Source organism: Telmatherina bonti (assembly GCF_933228915.1).
Source record: "Telmatherina bonti genome assembly, chromosome: 1".
NCBI lineage: Eukaryota > Metazoa > Chordata > Actinopteri > Atheriniformes > Telmatherinidae > Telmatherina > Telmatherina bonti.
In genome coordinates, this window is record NC_136619.1 from 5750962 (window position 1) to 5769446 (window position 18485).

Genomic DNA, 18485 nt, shown 5'->3' on the forward strand with positions numbered 1-18485 from the left:
TTAGCTGCTCTTCTGTGCGCCGTCTGTCTCTGAGCACCAGTCCTCCAATCACCGCTCTGGGCTGCCTGTTTTGTGACCCTCCATGCAACAAATGAATATTAAATTTACACCAGGCAACGTTTAAGACGTTCCAGCTTCCAGAGTGAGGACGCTGAAGCTCCCCGATCATGCGAGGTGGCATCACTAAAAATGTCTGCTGGAGGGGATACTGTGTCAGGAAATGGCCTCAGCATTTATTTTCTACGGACTTTCTCAATATTAATGATCAGATTTTAGAGATTCCATGGGGGCTCTTGACTTTTTCATTATATACTGCGTGCAATGAAAAGCATTGAGCTTGAACTGGTTCAGGCAACGGTAGATCAATGCGGACCAGGCTGCTAAATGTTATTTCTTCCCATAAGCAGGGAGAATATTAATTTAACCCGATGAAATCTGGCACAAATTTGGCAAAATGATGATTTAAATGTGGAGCTGTGATCAGGAAATGTGTGCAAACCCAAATGAAATTGGGCTAAATTTGATCCAGGTTTTCTACTTTTCAACATATTGTTGTTCGCCGTGGCAACGGGGAGGTGTGATGAGTGTGTCTGGTGGGCTGACATGTTTATGTTGTCTGTCCTGCCAGCGAAGGGTGCATGTACTGCATGTTCACTCTTATGCTCACATATATTGAGCCTTGAGTCTGTGTGTGTGTGTGTGTGTGTGTGTTGTGAGTGTGTGGGAGTGGGGAAGGGGTGCGAGCTGTGTGTGCAAGTGTGTGTGTGAGGACGCCAGTTGGGCTAACAGCTGAATCATGGCTCAGCCGCTGCCCCTCGTAGTCCTTGGCAGTTAGTGGTGTGAAAAAGCCTTTTCTTTGAGGGCATTATATAGATTAATGTGCTGCGCCTCGGGCAGAGACACACACACACCTTGCCAGGGAGGGATCCTCACTGTACATGTGTGTTAAAGGCTCTGTGTGTGTGTGTGTGTGTGTGTGTACAGAAGAAAATCAGAGTAAAGCCCCGGATTGTTGAGTTTAAGTGCATCTGCAAGCATGTGCATGCGTGCACACCTTGGATTGTGCTCATACATAAGTGTGTGTGAATGTAAGAATGGACATATTGGGGAGATGTGTGTGTGTGTGTGTGTGTGTGTGTGTGTGTGAGAGAAACAGTTACTTGAATAAGCATTTAGATAAAGGCTTCGGTTTACGTGACAGTGAACCTTTGGAGTGACTCTGATGTGTATTTATTTAAGGTGGAAATGTTCAGCGATGGTGGAAACTGCTCTGAATCACATGTTCATGTTACATGAAAGAGAAATGAAGGAGTGTAAACCTGAAAGGGTTTACATGTGGCTCGGTTGTGCCCATACCTCATGAAACGCAGCCTTACACAGACATCAGTGACGACTTGCTTCATTCAGCTGTGAGGAAAAGCTGCAACAAGTGAACTGGAAAACATGGCTGACAACACAAAAAGTATGTCTGGGTATCAAGCTAGCTACCTTTTCTTCACGCGGGGATGACTGTACATCAAGATGTTTCCATGTGAACAGGAGGGGTGTGTGTGAGTCCTCTTTAACCTTTACACACACTCGTCTTCTGGTTGTTCTGTCACTGATCATGCTGTCTGTCGTTATTGTATTGCTGAATGATCAGCTGATAAAAATGATCCCAACAAATACGGAGCAACGTCACAGAAAAACACGACTGTTTCTTAGCTGACTTGTAAAGGTAAGCAGGACTCTCTGCTGCTTATGTCACAACTTACCCTCATTATTTCTGTTAAAAATACATGGAACATCGACTTAATGTATTTATTATCAGGCCCTGCTTTCACTTTACCAGTGGATGAACCGGAGCTTCTGTTGATGCATTACAGTATGAGCTCTGACATAAATTAAGTACATTTTACACATATTATCTTGAAACTTGTGATTGTATAAATGTATATTCACTCATGCAGTATACATGTATGCAATACATTTAGGAGTAAATGCATGTGATCTTATGCATGCATACTCATATGCAGTTTTCTGCAGCCAGTGGTCTAAATAACCTACTTTTGTCTGACAACGGCATCAAGACATGGAGGTGCACATATGCAGAAAGCTATTTGGAAAGGCCTCCTCGTAGCTGTCAGCTTTTATTATGCGCTGAGGTGTCATGTTTGTTAGGAAGCTGAGTGCAGATGGCAGAGTGGAAGAAATGGATCACTAATTTTAACAATGATTAATGAACAGAGATGGAAAATGAATTACATCGGACTATTGGAGGCAAGGAATATTTTCTCTGAAAATGTTAACTTCGGCTGCCAGGCAGCCGGCCGTGTTGTGGGAGTATATTGAGGAGGGGGGGTGTGTGTATGTGTGTGTGTGTAAGTGTGCACGAAGGTGCAATTTTTCCCTCGCATCTTTTGTAGAATCAACACTTCACTGCTCTTGCCTATTACTTTACCGCTCGCCTGCTTAAACACTGCCTGCTTCGTACACGCTGTGCCCCCCAACCCCCCGCCCCCCGTGTGTATTGCTCTAACACTTAAGGTACACACTCTTTAATAAGGTAAACACAGGAAAGGTTAGACTGTCTTAAAATGTTAGCTATTTTCATTACTCTGCAGTGAGCTTTATATCAAATCAGAGATGTAGCAGATTCAATCAAGTGTTAGTAGCTTTTGCTGTGATATTTCTCTCTGGCAGAACAATAACCTGTCTAGAACCGAACAACTGCTTCTGAATGTGCTTTGCAAGCTATTCTTATGACTGCATATTTAATTTTGATCATGGTGACATCAATAAGGAGGTATTTGGAAAAGTATTTCTGCATTTTTATAGCTGAGCTGCCTCTGCTGCATATCAGGGTATTTATAATTGACGGATAGATGTGCCAATTGACGGCGAGATGCGTCATTTATGACATTTAATCTGTATCTACATGTAAGTTAAATATGACATTTCTTCTCTTTCTACCGCAGAATTACAAAATCCTACATCAGCATCAGGAGAAAACATGACATTCTGAGCCAAATTCTTGTTTCTGCCTCTTTCTCCAACATAAGACCCCCTCCCCCCCCCCAACACACACACACATACACACACACACACAGTCCAGCCCTGCCCAGTCCCCCTGCCTGTGGTTGTGTCTCTGTCGATGTTTGTCTTGTGGGCATTTGGTGCAGCATGGATTAATCGGCAGATGCAAAGTATTTTAAATTTAATTAATCTTCTGATGGGAAATACCGAAAAGGGAACAACTTCTAGCACAACTGTGTGTGTGTGTTTATGTTTGTGTGTGTGTTTATGTGTGTGTGTGTGTGTGTGTGTGTGTGTGAGAGAGAGAGAGAGAGTGAAACAGGAAGAGATCTCAGGTTACGGCAGCATATGCTAAGCACTCAGAAAACATACACAATGCCTTTGGTGAACAAGGTAGTCAGTATGCCCTTGGGAGCCAATTTAGATTGTGACTTAAGGCAACGTCGCGGCTTTGTGTGCTAGCATGTGTGTGTGTGTGTGCATCCACACTGTATACGAGTGTGAGTTTTACTTTTGACGCTCCATTGAAACAGTAGTGGTGGGTAAATCTGGGTGGCCCTCCTGCAGACCCTCCACATCTGTGTTCTCCGACTACCCTGCTGCTGTGTAACGGAGACAGCCTCTTCATGCCTGGCTGCTCCTCCTCATTCAGAAAAGCTGGAAACATTTCTGAACCCTCTTTTAGGACTCACTTTAACAGCCTAAATTTTTGGCGCTAATACTGCTTTTTATATGAATATTTCATGGGAAAAACATTGATGGTATTATTGATCGTAGCGTCAGTCTTTGGGAAGCATAAGCTAAGCGTTTAGTTTTAAAACAAAAAGTAAATATCTGGCGTGGAACTGAATTAAAAACATCTAAATAATTACAGGCTTTGTAAATCATTATAAATAGATAGGAATAATATTAATACGTACTCCTGATTAATTAGATTTTGTTTGCATAAATATATTTGCCACAAAACACAATTTATTAAACTTTATTTTAGTGTAATGAAAAATACATTTAACTGCATTTCAGTCGAAAACTGTGGAAGGAGAATTAATAAAATATCTGAACTGACTTAAACTTGTCATTTTAAGTAATTTGACTAACAGCTGATGATGCTTTACAACATGTTACAATACTTTTAACTTTTTACACATTTTACTCCACGCTTTTCATTATTAGGCATAAATATCTGACAGTGAACCATATCAGGATCAACCAGTGGCAACTTGGAGTTGTTACCCCAGAGCGCTGAGGCATCAAAACATCTACTTCTACTACTAAACATCAGTTATTTAGATGGTGCAAAATTCTTATGAAATTCGAATTGCTTACATATAATTGGAGGAATGTTGCATCTGGTATGTAATCTACTGAGATTCATTCAGAACTGTGTATATTTATTTGTTTTCTGTACAAATATGTACCTTCGATAGACGAGGAACGCCGGACAAATGGTTATATGTCATATATATGTTATACATATATATATATATATATATATATATATATATATATATATATATATATATATATATATATATATATATGTATATGTATATATATATATATATATATGTATATATATATATATATATATATATATATATGTATATATATATATATATGTATATATATATATATATGTTATATATCACATACATATAGACATATGGTATGTGAGAGATAAAACATTTGGCAAACACGTGACTTGAGGCTGCTCTGTCATTGGCTTTGTCAAGAACCTCCCCGTGACGTCGGCCAATCAGCATTAACTTAGCTTCTCTATTTGTCCAACGATGTAACGGCGCAAATGTAACGTTGCAAAGCAGAGGAAGAAAAGCAGAAGAAGAGGGACAGATCGATGCAGGTGGACAAACATGTGGGGAAGATGGCAACTTATAAAAGAAAATTCTGTCATTTCTTTTAAAGCAAATCCTTTCACACTGCGTTCTCCTGAAGACAAAAGGAATTAAACGAGTTTCCACCTGACCAGCCGGTGTTGTTTATGTTTGACCCCAGCTTTGTACATAAATAAACAAAGAAAAATAACTGCCCGCCCAAAAAACAATTTCCATCTCCGACCTGATCACCTCCTGCTCTGACCGCAGCTTGAAGCCGGATGCTGCGTGACAAGCAAGCCTCCTGCCGGGGGCGGGGTTTACGCCCGCCGCTGCTAACGAGAACAGTTAACTATACGCGCTGTCATGTTACCTGCTAAAAGTCTCCAGTATCACCAGAAAAAGTCGCTAGACCTGTTAATGGTTGTTTGTTTTTCATTAAGTAAGTCGCTAGAGGGGTCTGAAAAACTCTAAATATAGCGCCCAGGTTGCTAAGTTATTATCTGAGCTGTGATGTGTGCGTCAGTGTAACCGCTGTACCAGGAAACTAAGCACTGACAAACGTTCCACTTTCTGTCATTAATTCCTTTATTCACACAGAATTTTTAGGTGTAATCAACGCATTAAAAGTCCTAACCCAAGTGACACACAATGCCAAGATCTCACAGAGTATCTGAACAAACTTTAACAGGTTAAAGCAGACGTTTAAAATGTCACAAAAAATTAAATGTAAAGCCGTAACTGTGTAGAAATGAGCTTCTTACACAAAGATTAATTTTACCTCAATAAAATCTTTCTAGAGTTTATTTATCTTCCATCGTTTTATAGAACCAACCAGGATAAAGGTTGTCCTGTTTCAGCTCAGATACCATCATCAGCTTCTTTAAAGTCGACTGGTAATCTTTAACTTCACATGTTTTATGTCAGCCTGTCAACATCTTCAGGTGTTAAATGGCTTTCAGACTGGATCAACTTACTTTGGAACTGCTGGGCATCAGAGGAAAACAGTCTGTCCACTTTAAAATAAAAGAAAACTGGTCTCTTCAGCTCTAAGCCCAGTTAAGACAATGAGAAACTGGGAGTAAGCAGCCGTTTTCCTGAGCATGCTGGGTCTCAAGCCGATGTTTTTGTTGTTCTTAGTGTTTCTGATGTCTAAAAGTAGCAGGTTCTCTTGTGTTCCATCAACCAACGAGTGCATGTGTCCCCATCTTGCTCATTGACACCATTAGTGAGTTATTGTCCTGGAAGATGCCACCGACAGTTCAGATGATAGTCAGAGGACCAACTATCAGCACCTGGTGGGATAGTCCTGGAAGGAGCTGGATATAAGCTTACCAAGTTCATCCCAGGAACAGCCGCCATTCGGTGCGATTGCAGGAGTGAAAACACTCCCTGAGACACCAAACAGCTTCATGGTTTGTGTCAGGCAATGAGATAGAAGTACTGCTTTGTAGGCCTTTCGCATATTAATGTCAGACGCTGTCACATACTTATTTAACGCAATCACTTCCATTCATGTCAAACCACAAAAAGCAACTAAGTTTTAAAAGTTCAAGTTTTATTCCTGAGCTTCCTCAGACTTTTAATGAAAACCCAACAGCAGAACTGAAAACACAGATTTCTGTGCAGGATTCCCATCTTCTTTCTAGAAAACCAGACAAATTATCTTGACAAAGTTAAAATAACCAACAGTCTGACTTGATCGTAGTGACTTATTAGACCTTTAGTTGTTTATAAATAAATATTTGGTCATAAGAATAAATGAATGGAAAGAATTTAACATGTTATTTTGTTGATGACTGAATCGATCCATCAGCGTAGGTCAGTGAATCCTGATGCAGTTCATACGATGATCTTCGTTTTGCCTTTCAGACACTTTCAGCTGTTTAAAACAGTTGTTTTAATGTCTCTGCCACAGAGTTTTCGGCCTAATCCTGAGTGACTTCTTTCAGTTTTGGTGTTCCAGTATGACTCTAGACACAGTTTGTCGTGAAGCACTTAGAAACGTAGCCATTTATTTGGCCCCAGACGTTGTGCTCCAACTGTTTGCATTATCTTCGAGTCAGAATTGTCACATCTGGACATACATTCCTGTACAGGTCTGTCAGAAATATAAAATACTCTTCTATTTCTCTTCAAATGATATTCAGGTGTTGAAATTTCATTCAGTTTTTCCTGTCCGACAACTGCATACATCCAAACACGACTCCCGCGTCTTCAACGAGATATCATGGTGTCAGATCGTAACGGATGATAAAAAGAGGGAAAATAATAAAGGACTGATATACACAAGCAATTACAGTTCATATATTTGTCAGATTATTCATGAATACGTGAATGACATCATGTCTTTACAGGAAGTCCTGAGGAAAAATGGAGCTGTGAGTGTGGGTGGGGGGGTGGCGGAGGAAGGGGTTGGGGTTGTAGGGGGGGCTGCGGAGGGAGATCAGCAGCAATTTTTAATGGGTATTTCTCTTCTGTTGCCAATGTTGCAAACTTGTCAAGCTTCAAATGTGGGTGACTGTGAATTTCCTGGTGTGTGTGCTTTGTTTCCAGGCTCTTGTCGTCCCACCTTCTGTGAAGCTGTCGTCGCTCTTCCTGACATCCGGCATTCGTTGGAGAGGTGGCAGTCACACAGGTACAATCAACACTGATCAAGGGAAAGGGGAGGATATTAAAGGTGTCTTTCACATTTACAGACTTTTGCGCTTGTGTTTTTGTTTTCATTTAAATCTATCTGGGAGAAGTCCATTAACCAGTACCATGCACCAGTCACACCAGTACCTGGGAGTTTTCCATTCACTCTAGTTTCACAGTCCATGTGTTAAAGCTCAACATGGCACCGACAAAGAAATGGCTGGAAGTACATTACCAGTGATGACCACTGGTGGTTGAACCAGTACTCCCAGTGCATCCAAGCTATTCCAGCTCATCAGTTAATCTCATGACAGAGAAAGTAAAACATTCTTCCTCATGAGATCTTTTAAGTGTCCATACTTGATACTAAAATAAGATAGAAACTCAATGACAACACTTCATAAAAGTACTTTTCTTTAGCTTCCACTTTCACTGCAGACTGTTGTACAACTATTTTCTTTTATTTTTTATATTTGCATTTATATTTCTGATTATTTAGTCTTAGATAATTATACCGATTCTGTTTTTTATTCTTGTTTATTATTGTGCTTGTAACAGGCCAGAGACACAAACTTCATTCCATCTCATGTTTTTAACATGTGAAATAAAGATGATCAATCCCTGAATGGAAATTCAGCTTCACAGACTGATTTATATGTATCTAATCATTATGTTAATATGCCCTCTAAAGAGCCTCTCTCTTCTCCAATATGGTCACATTTGGCTTCTAAAAGAACAAGACCACAACGTCTAAAATGGTTAGCAAACACAAACCAAAGTGGACTTCAAGGTAGCGATGTTTAAATCTGATGTTCGGTCTCTGGCCTCGCTCGGCCTCCAGTGCAGAGCTACGAAACACACACCTCAGTGAGGATACGCTAAGAAACACACTCCTCAGTGAGGATACGCTAAGAAACACACACCTCAGTGAAGATACGCTAAGAAACACACACCTCAGTGAGGATACGCTAAGAAACACACACCTCAGTGAAGATACGCTAAGAAACACACACCTCAGTGAGGATACGCTAAGAAACACACACCTCAGTGAGGATACGCTAAGAAACACACTCCTCAGTGAGGATACGCTAAGAAACACACACCTCAGTGAAGATACGCTAAGAAACACACACCTCAGTGAGGATACGCTAAGAAACACACACCTCAGTGAGGATACGCTAAGAAACACACACCTCAGTGAAGATACGCTAAGAAACACACTCCTCAGTGAAGATACGCTAAGAAACACACACCTCAGTGAGGATACGCTAAGAAACACACACCTCAGTGAGGATACGCTAAGAAACACACACCTCAGTGAAGATACGCTAAGAAACACACACCTCAGTGAAGATACGCTAAGAAACACACACCTCAGTGAAGATACGCTAAGAAACACACACCTCAGTGAGGATACGCTAAGAAACACACACCTCAGTGAAGATACGCTAAGAAACACACACCTCAGTGAAGATACGCTAAGAAACACACACCTCAGTGAAGATACGCTAAGAAACACACTCCTCAGTGAAGATACGCTAAGAAACACACACCTCAGTGAGGATACGCTAAGAAACACACACCTCAGTGAGGATACGCTAAGAAACACACACCTCAGTGAAGATACGCTAAGAAACACACACCTCAGTGAAGATACGCTAAGAAACACACACCTCAGTGAGGATACGCTAAGAAACACACTCCTCAGTGAAGATACGCTAAGAAACACACACCTCAGTGAGGATACGCTAAGAAACACACACCTCAGTGAGGATACGCTAAGAAACACACACCTCAGTGAAGATACGCTAAGAAACACACACCTCAGTGAAGATACGCTAAGAAACACACACCTCAGTGAGGATACGCTAAGAAACACACACCTCAGTGAGGATACGCTAAGAAACACACACCTCAGTGAAGATACGCTAAGAAACACACACCTCAGTGAAGATACGCTAAGAAACACACACCTCAGTGAAGATACGCTAAGAAACACACACCTCAGTGAAGATACGCTAAGAAACACACACCTCAGTGAGGAGAGTTAAAACTCGACAGTAACTTACTGGCCAAGTTCTTCTTCACTTTCTGGATGAAGCTAATCCCATGCACATATTCACATGCCTGTTAGATGCAGCACAAAAACCATTTGGCAGCAGTCTCTTCATTACATGTTGACACTCACACACACATGCACACACAGTCTGTCAAAAAGCCACATCTCTGTCATTCCCTTTCCATGTAGCTCAAGGAGACAATTAGCAAACAGAGGTGACATGGTAAACAGGTGCAAGCCATTATTCCTGGAGCTGGATAAGCGTGGCCACCCCATCTCTCATGGTGATGGGCTGTTATAGAACTGCACATGTGTGTGTGTGTGGAACCATGATGGGAGATCATATGACAAGTCAGAGGATGTGTCTTCTTTGTTAAAGTAAGACGCTTCAGCCCAGCCTGGCTGTCTGTAATCAGTATGTTATCATTATCATCATGCAGGACAAAAAAAGACTCTTTTCTTGCATTTGCAGGTTTCTCGTATACAAGGAAAGTTCTTTCAAAATAAAATGCTGGTGCATGATGTGTATCATTATCCTAAAGAGACCCCTTTATCTTTGCTCCTTTTCTATTCCTTTCATTTCTATGCAGGATTTTGGTTCCTATAAAACTGTTGTCATCTGATTGATGAACAAAATACAAACCAGATTTCATGTAAAAATCTCAGTTAAAAAAATCATTTAAAGCTGTAAAACTCATTTTACACAATGTATCACGATGTTGAAAGGTTAGTAAACATATACAACACATCCTGATCAGGAGCAGATGTGAACAGTCTGAGTTATCTACCTGTGTTCATAAATACTTTAGTAAAGTTAGGAAGGTATGAGTGTATGTGTAACAGATCAGGTAAGGTGTGTTTTTCACAGGTTTCATTCAACTCACTGCATCTCACTGAGATACCTCAATGACATATATTAATAATAATACATTTATGTGTAAAAATAAATGATAGCTGCCAATCTGTGGCTTGGCCATGGTTCGTTGTATAGGACGACTTTCTGGAACGGCTGCAATTAATCAAATATAGCATGGGTGAGTCACGGCGTCTTTGGCTTGTGTCATATTAGAGGTATGTGCCACAGATTTCCCTCATATTGAAAGCAGAGCTAACACATGCTACACTTGACGTATTCTCACACCATTTCTCACACAAAGCACTCACACACACACTTGCAGATGCTCACACTCTTGGATGACTTATATATAGAGAGATACATAAACAAGCTCGAGCTAAGACACAGATTTCAGAGGCAGACGTTTCTGCAGCAGAAAAAAAAAAGAATTTTTCTTTGCATTTTTCTGTTTTGCTACAAATAAAATGAGAAAACCGATCAATAGCTTTTTCTTCACCATCTGGATGATACCAGTCACCTGAAGCATTTACGTGCACATTAGACAAAAATCACTCCTGCAAGTCTTCACAGTTACAAGTATATGTGTACACTCTGTATCACAGCCTGATGAGCATAAAGGAGACACACACACACACACACACACACACACACACACACACACACACACACACACATGTTGACTGGCTGTTAATCATTGTAATTTTTACATTTCACATCAATTACCGACGTTAAGAGTAACTGCACATGTTGTCTTCATATTGCCATGTTGTCACCTTTGAAAGCTCGGCTGCATTGCACAACGCTCCAGCGACGGAGCAATGGGAAACTCTGTTGCACAGCCAGAGCTGCGTTTAACTGCTTTCCTTTATTTTACCTTTTTCATTGTTTAGTTAAGTTTAGGCAACAAGACATCTTGGGTTGTTTTAGCATCAAACAGTTCTGGGTGTCATAATAAGGTACAAAAACAAGTCAGATGAAATGTATTTTTTTTTTTTTTTTATTTGGAAACATTTTGTAACAGGCTGAAAACCAGTCCTGGGATCCTTTTTTTTTTTTTTTTTCTCCAAGCATGAGACACAACAATCCAACACGGATAGCTTGGCTTGCATCACGCAAACAACAAAATGTTTCAATACCTGCCTCTGTGCTTTAAGGGTGGAAACAAAAAGAAAAACAAGATGCAGGGCTGGGAGGACGGAAAGATGGGTCAATCCTGCTAGTTTTCTACTTCAATGTCATCTGGTAAAGTTTTTCCCTGCTGGTTGGCACTCAACCCTGCTGGTATAAATATGATATGATTGGCATCACAGGAAAAAAAATGCTGAAAAAACCTCCCTCTCTCACTCTGTCTCTTTTTTTATCTCCCTCTCTGACAGCCTTCATTTGCTGGAGGAGTGGCAGACTTGGTGGGAGTTAATGATTATAATTATTTAGCTTTTTTTTTTTGCTTTTTTTTTTTTTACATTGCGGGATAATTATTTAAGAGGTTTGTGTAGTCATTGTTGTAATCAGTAAAGAGAGATTACAGAAAATCCGCATGCCAACAGATGGCACTTGGCTGTTGTTGCTTCATATTAAACCAGTACAGCACACTTTGTAGCAGCCAGGCAAGAGCGGGGGGACAATCAGAAAGGGGCCAAATTATAAAACAATTTGTTCTTCATCATAAATCAATTTATCATATCACATCATCGTAATGAAAAAAAAAAAAGAATCAACAGTAGTTAACATTGGAGTGAACGCTGTTTCCATCCAGTCCCAACTTGTTAACGCGGCTATCTTTCACAATCATTAGTTAGCCTTACATACATCCGATCCACCAAAGGAGTTGGGTTTGACTTGATTCATTTTTAGAAAAAGGGACAATGTACGTTGTTTTTATATACGTATAAAATGAAGCGAGATTTGTGGAGGGCTAATTTTCCTCCCCAGTCCCTTCGTTAGCAGCAGCCATAACACATTACGGTGCAAAGCAGCGGCGCAATCACAACAATACACAGACCGATGCAGATAAAACTCTCCAAAGCAGCGCAATTTAACCTGAAAAAAGGTACATATAAACATATTTAAAACTTTACTTAATGTTTTACAATTACCATTAAAATTCATAATTCAGTGCATATTATCACGATGCATTCATGTGTTGACTAATTCTGATTCTGTTCAAATACAACAAAGTGATAATAGATGGTCAGCATGAACTATTAACCATCAGCACAATGACAGAAGAGGACAGGCCTGATGTTCCATCAACTATAACTTCAAGTTTTCTATAAAAATGAATAATGCTATGTTGGTTCATATGTCTGGCAGGATGAACCTGAAGGATAGAAGACATTTTTAATACAAGTAACTGTAATCTGTCATGTATTTGTTATGCTTACATGCTAAACGTTTCCAAGCCAGAGGATAACTTCCTTTGTAACCTGTAACTTAGTTAGGCAACACATCCAGCTGCTGTTCTTTGTTTGTTGTCATTGTTTTTCCCACATAAACAACACAGACGTTAAACTTGAGCTGGTGTCCCTTCACTTCTGCCCAGCAGGACAAAACTTCACCCTTCATGTACACGGCTATTCACGCACCCTCCATCTTTCCTGGGAAAAGAAGAACGTAAATCCAAACTTAGGTAAGGCCACTTACAATGCGGGGTTGGGGAGCGGGAGGAACACGAAGGCTGCTGGCCTACATTCCTCACTAATTGTATAATTGGAAAAGCTCTCCAAATGAGCAAGCAAGCCACCCCTTTACCCAGCCCCCACCCCTAACACCAGCTCACCCCATCCATACACACACATCTCTCAGTCCCCCTACCCACCCACACATGCGTGCCCTTCAAAGCAAATCACCAAAGAGCATTTTGGGAATAATAATAATTTCAAAAAGCGTCCATTATTAATCCCACACACTCGCATCACCGGCCGGTTAGCACAAACCCCCTCCAACCACATGCACATGTAAGCACACACCACACACACTTGTCAGAATGCGCCACAGTCGCTGAACTTAAAAGGCTGCTAAAAGGAGTTACGAAGAAGTTGGAATCTGTTCGAGTTTTAAACAGTCTGAATTCTTTCGTAAAGACGAGCGGTAATTCCTGCGGTTTTAAAATGTTTGTGGCTGAAATGAACTGATCGCTCTGAACTGGAACCTGATACGGTTATCAATTAGATGGTACCTGCATCAAACAGCAACGGTGTCATCTGCGTGACATATTCTGTTTCCAGCAACACAGCTGTGCTTTACTGACACGTCTCCTGCAAGCTTTCCTTTCTTCTTTAGTTTCTTTTGGTATAAAATGAGTCATTTAATGACCGGTACGGGGTGCTCTACCTCGGTGCTGTGTTAGCGCTCATATTTTACTGTTACTACTGGAGCTCATGGTCAAATTGGATTTCCTGATTTATGGCCTTTGCCATGTGCTGTTCATTTCCATGGCTACGGAGGGACAAGGAGGCAGGGGTGTCGGGCTGGAGGGGGGATGATTTCTGAGGTCGACAGCAGTGTCTAACAGGATTGCAGGGCACTGTTAAAATGAAGCCGTTAATTAATGCTATTGATCGGGAAAAAAAAGGCAAATGTGATTTGCATACAGCCCCGGTGATCAATGCATTAACCGATTTTTTTTTTCTCCCCACTCTGAAATCTGATTTCCTGAGTTTTCAAAGTGAGAGAAAGGGAGCTGAGACTAATGCGGATCGATTGGGCCTCTCTCAGACAAGAATATAAAGCATTTTATTAGCAGGTGAAGGGTGAAACATTTCAAGACAGAAGAACGGTTTGAAGTTGGAGTGTATGGTCGTCCCTCACAGTTTGTCCCCCAAATATCACATAACAATCATATAAATAAAATCTCTCCCTCTCAATATATATATATATATATATATATATATATATATATATATATGTATATATATATCAATGACAATAATAACAGAGGCATGAAAATCAAAAACATGAGAGGTGTTAAAAAAGCAATATGTTGCTTTTTTCCCTGCTTTCTCACTTTCTCTGTCAAGAGCAGCTTATTATAGCGTATTGATTTATAAAGCTTTAAATGTGATCCTCCATGTCCAAGTCAAGGGCAGGGTGTGAAAGAGAAAGAGTGAGAAGAGGAGAGGGAAAAACAATGGGGGGAGGAGGAAAGAGAGAAAGAGCAAGGCAAGAGGAAAAAGATGTTTTGTTGCAGATTGAGTTAGAAAGAGTGTCCACGATGTGGGGAAGCGGCAGCAAGGCTTTTTCAGAGACGCTCTACAACACAAAAGGGTAATTGTTTTAGCCCAGATGTTGCTTTCGCACAACAAGCAGGATACAATGTTCCTACTGAGCTGATGAGCCCAATCAGTGAAATGATTAAAAATTGATTTTGTCCCTGTAATTACAGTATGTAAACTACTTAGCCGGGATTGCAAAGGAAGTGATTTTCTAATTACGTATATACTCTGGTGTCTAATGATTGGTTTTTTGAAGTAATGAAGAGAGGGTCCTAACGACTCCACTGTGTTCTGTTGTTGAAGGGAGAAGCAAGAGAAGGAGTGTGTGTGTGTGTGTGTGTGTGTGTGTGACGGGGGGGTTGAGGGAGGGGGCTGATGGCAGAGCATCGTTAGGGCAAGACAGCAGGCTTGGATACAAAAGGGGATGAAAATTGAATTTTTGCCAGCCAGTGCTCGCACGATAACACAGAGGCCCTACGTTGGTTTGCATAGGATCTGGAAGCTGAGAGGATGCTGTGGCTTGTCATGAGGGTCGCCAGGCCCTGACCAGCACCGGCAATCTGGACCCTGCAATTAAAACCTCAGGGGGATGAGGGATTTAGGACATCACACAAGCACAGGAGAACTAACAGTTGTGCAGTGAAAAAGCTGAAAAATCAGCGTGTAGCAGCGCCGTTCTGACACGAACCGGCATCAGCAAGCTTCATTTAGTCAAGCTGGACACGATGTTTCATGCAGAAAGGAAGTATTGAGGGTTCTGTGTGTTCTTCTGTTAAACATTAACAGTGATGGCTTCGTTTAACACCTTTACTCGACTTTTAGTCCATTAACAAAAATTAATGCGAAACTTCTGAGCTTTCACTCAGTTAAAAAAGAAAACACAGAGTTTTAGTTGAAAATAAAATTTTTCTTTTAAAAAAACTCATCATCATTCCTGAGTATCAGCTGTGTGTGTGTGTGTGTGTGTGTGTGTGTGTGTGTGTGTGTGTGTGTGTGTGTGTGTGTGTGTGTGTGTGTGTGTGGTTACCAGTGCTATTTTCTGCTATTGTAAGTGTATTGGAGAAATCTCAATCCCCAAAAGACTGTGATTTCCAGGAAGAAGAAACAGGTGGCACAATTCCTTTATTAGGTATTCATTTCTAATAGAAGTAAAAACCCTTTAAAAAAAAAAAAAAAGGGGGGGGGGGGGGGGGGGGGGAACTACAACAACATCTACAAACATTGCATTACATAAATCCTACAAAAAGCTTTCTTGTGATTTATGTAAGTCGTCTGCAGTGAAACTGCCATCTTTCATGATGTTCATACATGTATCTAAGCTAACTGGAATAAATGATGTGTGTCTGCACCTCTGTGTGTCTAAAGAGACACGGTAAGCTCTCCAGCTTTCTGCTTTTTGCAGACGCTTAAAGACTTTCAGAAAGTCTGGACAACTTCAGACCCCTTTCAGCGATCACACAACGTTTTGGAAGCACAATCCAAATAAATGCTTGTTTCTCTGTGAAATCAGCTTTTGTTGTGATTTCAAGGTTTTTAAAAAACATTGCTGTCCATTCAGCATTATGCACATTACCACTGTCGCACACGTCACACTGCTGATTTAGTCTCATTTTAATCACAAGGAGGGACGTTTCTTTGGTCAAACAGCGCTTAAGTTCAGCATCAGGGTGTTCTTTTCTGCACTACGTGGATTTAAATGAAGAAGGATTTGAAATAGAAATGTTCAGAAATGTTTTATTTATCACTTCTGAAAACTTCTTCATTTATGATCCTTTTAATGAACAAGTTGTGTTTTAGAACCGGTTTTACTTTAATTACCTTGAAGTACTTTTAGGGAAACGGCTGACTTTTAAGAGGAAAAATGAACTTTTGGCAAACAAGAGCATTTAATTGAAAAAATCTTCTTCTTTAGTCTGGAAAACTCCACATAGGTGTTTGATCAACCTGATTTCCTGCAGGAAAGCAGCTCTATCCTCGTCCCTCTCTCCTCCCTCTGACAAGCTTTTTTACTTGTCAAATGCAACCTGACAAGTTTTGAAACATATAACCTTTGACTTTAGTCGTAAGTTAGAATCAAGCAGTGAGTCAGGTAAACAGTGTTACCGCAGGAAGGCATTGAGAGCATCTCAGAGTCCCTCTGTCAGACGGGGAATAGAGAGATAAAATGACAGGGTCGCAGAGCACATAAAGACCACATAAATCATACCACACACAAAGAGTCAGTCCCTTAACCATGCCTATGTTCTCCTATTCCCTGCACTTAACATATCTAACAAAGCTAAAATATCTTCTTTTTCTCATAAAAAATATTAAATATTTAGTCTCGACTTCATTAATTTTTTTCCTTCTTTCAGAATTTTTCTGGAGAAATAAAAGGACGTGAGTTAAGCCTCTGCTTATTGGGCGGGAAAGATCTGTGGGTTTTAGTTCCTTGGGAACATTAATAAGTGACAGAAAGCTAGATTAAGAAAGCTGGGATGCGATGAGAAAAGAAAAACGATGAAGCTTTGAAATGCTGCCAGTATCGCCAACTGCACTTTTCTGACACAGCTGATGGTAAGAGAAGCCGATAGCGTAGCCGACTTAGGCCTTTAATAATTCATTTAGTTAGGCTATGATCTATCATTTTGTACCTTTTGACATGTGATATTGAAATTTAATATTGCATCAATACAAATGATGTATTGCTAGTCATTGGAAGGAAGAATGTGCATTGCAAAATGATCCCTGAAAATATCTTTTCTCTCTCTGCTCTCTCCTCTTCTCTCTGTTCTTCCACGGCTTCATTGTGCAGAAGTAGAAAGGCATAAGAGAAACATCTGTCTTCTCCCCTTCCCCTTTACTCTCAGCTTTGATATGTGTGTTTAAAAAAATGACAACTTAAAACGCTCTGGGAGAAAGTCTCCTGCTCGAGTCAAGAGAGGCTTGGAAAAGAAGGAGATGGAAGTGCGAAGCAGAGGGAACATGACAGCAGTGGCTGGGGGAGACGTCACACGTTGTTGAGATCTCTGACATGACTCTTAAGTGTGGTGAAATCCCACAGGCAATATTCCTGCTCCGGAAGGAGCGGTGGGTGCTGGGAAGGCTTCTGTTGGGATGTCAGTCGACTTGGCTCCCAGTCTGGTTCACGCTCACTTAGAGAGGGATGCACTGATGCAACCCTGGCTGATGTCTGTTTGGAGTGAATTGTACCTGGAATGTCGGGAACATTTCTGCTAAATGCCACGGTGAACCTTTATTTAAAAGAAACCAAACAATATTCACACCTTTCCAATTTAATTGTTTGTCATTACAGTGATGTGTCAACAAGTATGCATGGTCACGTGCATGTTGTTTTAGATTCTGAGGGGATGGGGGACTGGTTCGGTGGATCATCCAGTCACCCACTGGAAGTTATCCAGCTGTTGTGTTGTTAAAGCAATAAACCCTGCTCCTAATGCTTCTCTCTCTGGACTCTGCAGGAGTATAATTGTCCCCTTCAGCTCTGCCTCCAAAACTAGGTATTGTCACCCTCTTAAAATAATGGCCTAAGTCATTTTTCAAAAAAGGTTTAAAAAAAAAAAACACAAAAAATCTCAACCACATTTGGAAAACCAATTTATTTTGGTTTAGGAGGGTGACAATATTCCAAATCTGGCTTGTGAGAGAGCTGCGGCTTATCTGGCCGCAGGTAGCACACCTAGCTCACCAACACCTCATTTCTCATAGTTTGATATCATATTTCTGTCTGTTTTCTCTGTGGTCTGAAGTCTTTTAACCTCTGGAAGTACAATGATGTCTCGCTTCTGGGGGAATGAATGCACCTACGTAAAGACCATGAATCACATGGAAACAGCATGCAGATCATTTTAGTGCTCACTGGGATGGCAGTG

General features: G+C 40.7%; 1 protein-coding gene across 1 annotated transcript in view; it reads left to right on the top strand.

Annotated features, from left to right (window-relative positions):
* The first annotated feature begins 7401 nt into the window (after positions 1-7401).
* znf536 (zinc finger protein 536) overlaps positions 7402-18485 on the top strand; it is a 166059-nt gene continuing 154975 nt past the window's right edge. Inside the window, exon 1 of the mRNA XM_079243641.1 lies at positions 7402-7485. The gene's annotated coding sequence lies outside the window, so the exon portion shown is untranslated. The remainder of the gene's footprint in view (positions 7486-18485) is intronic.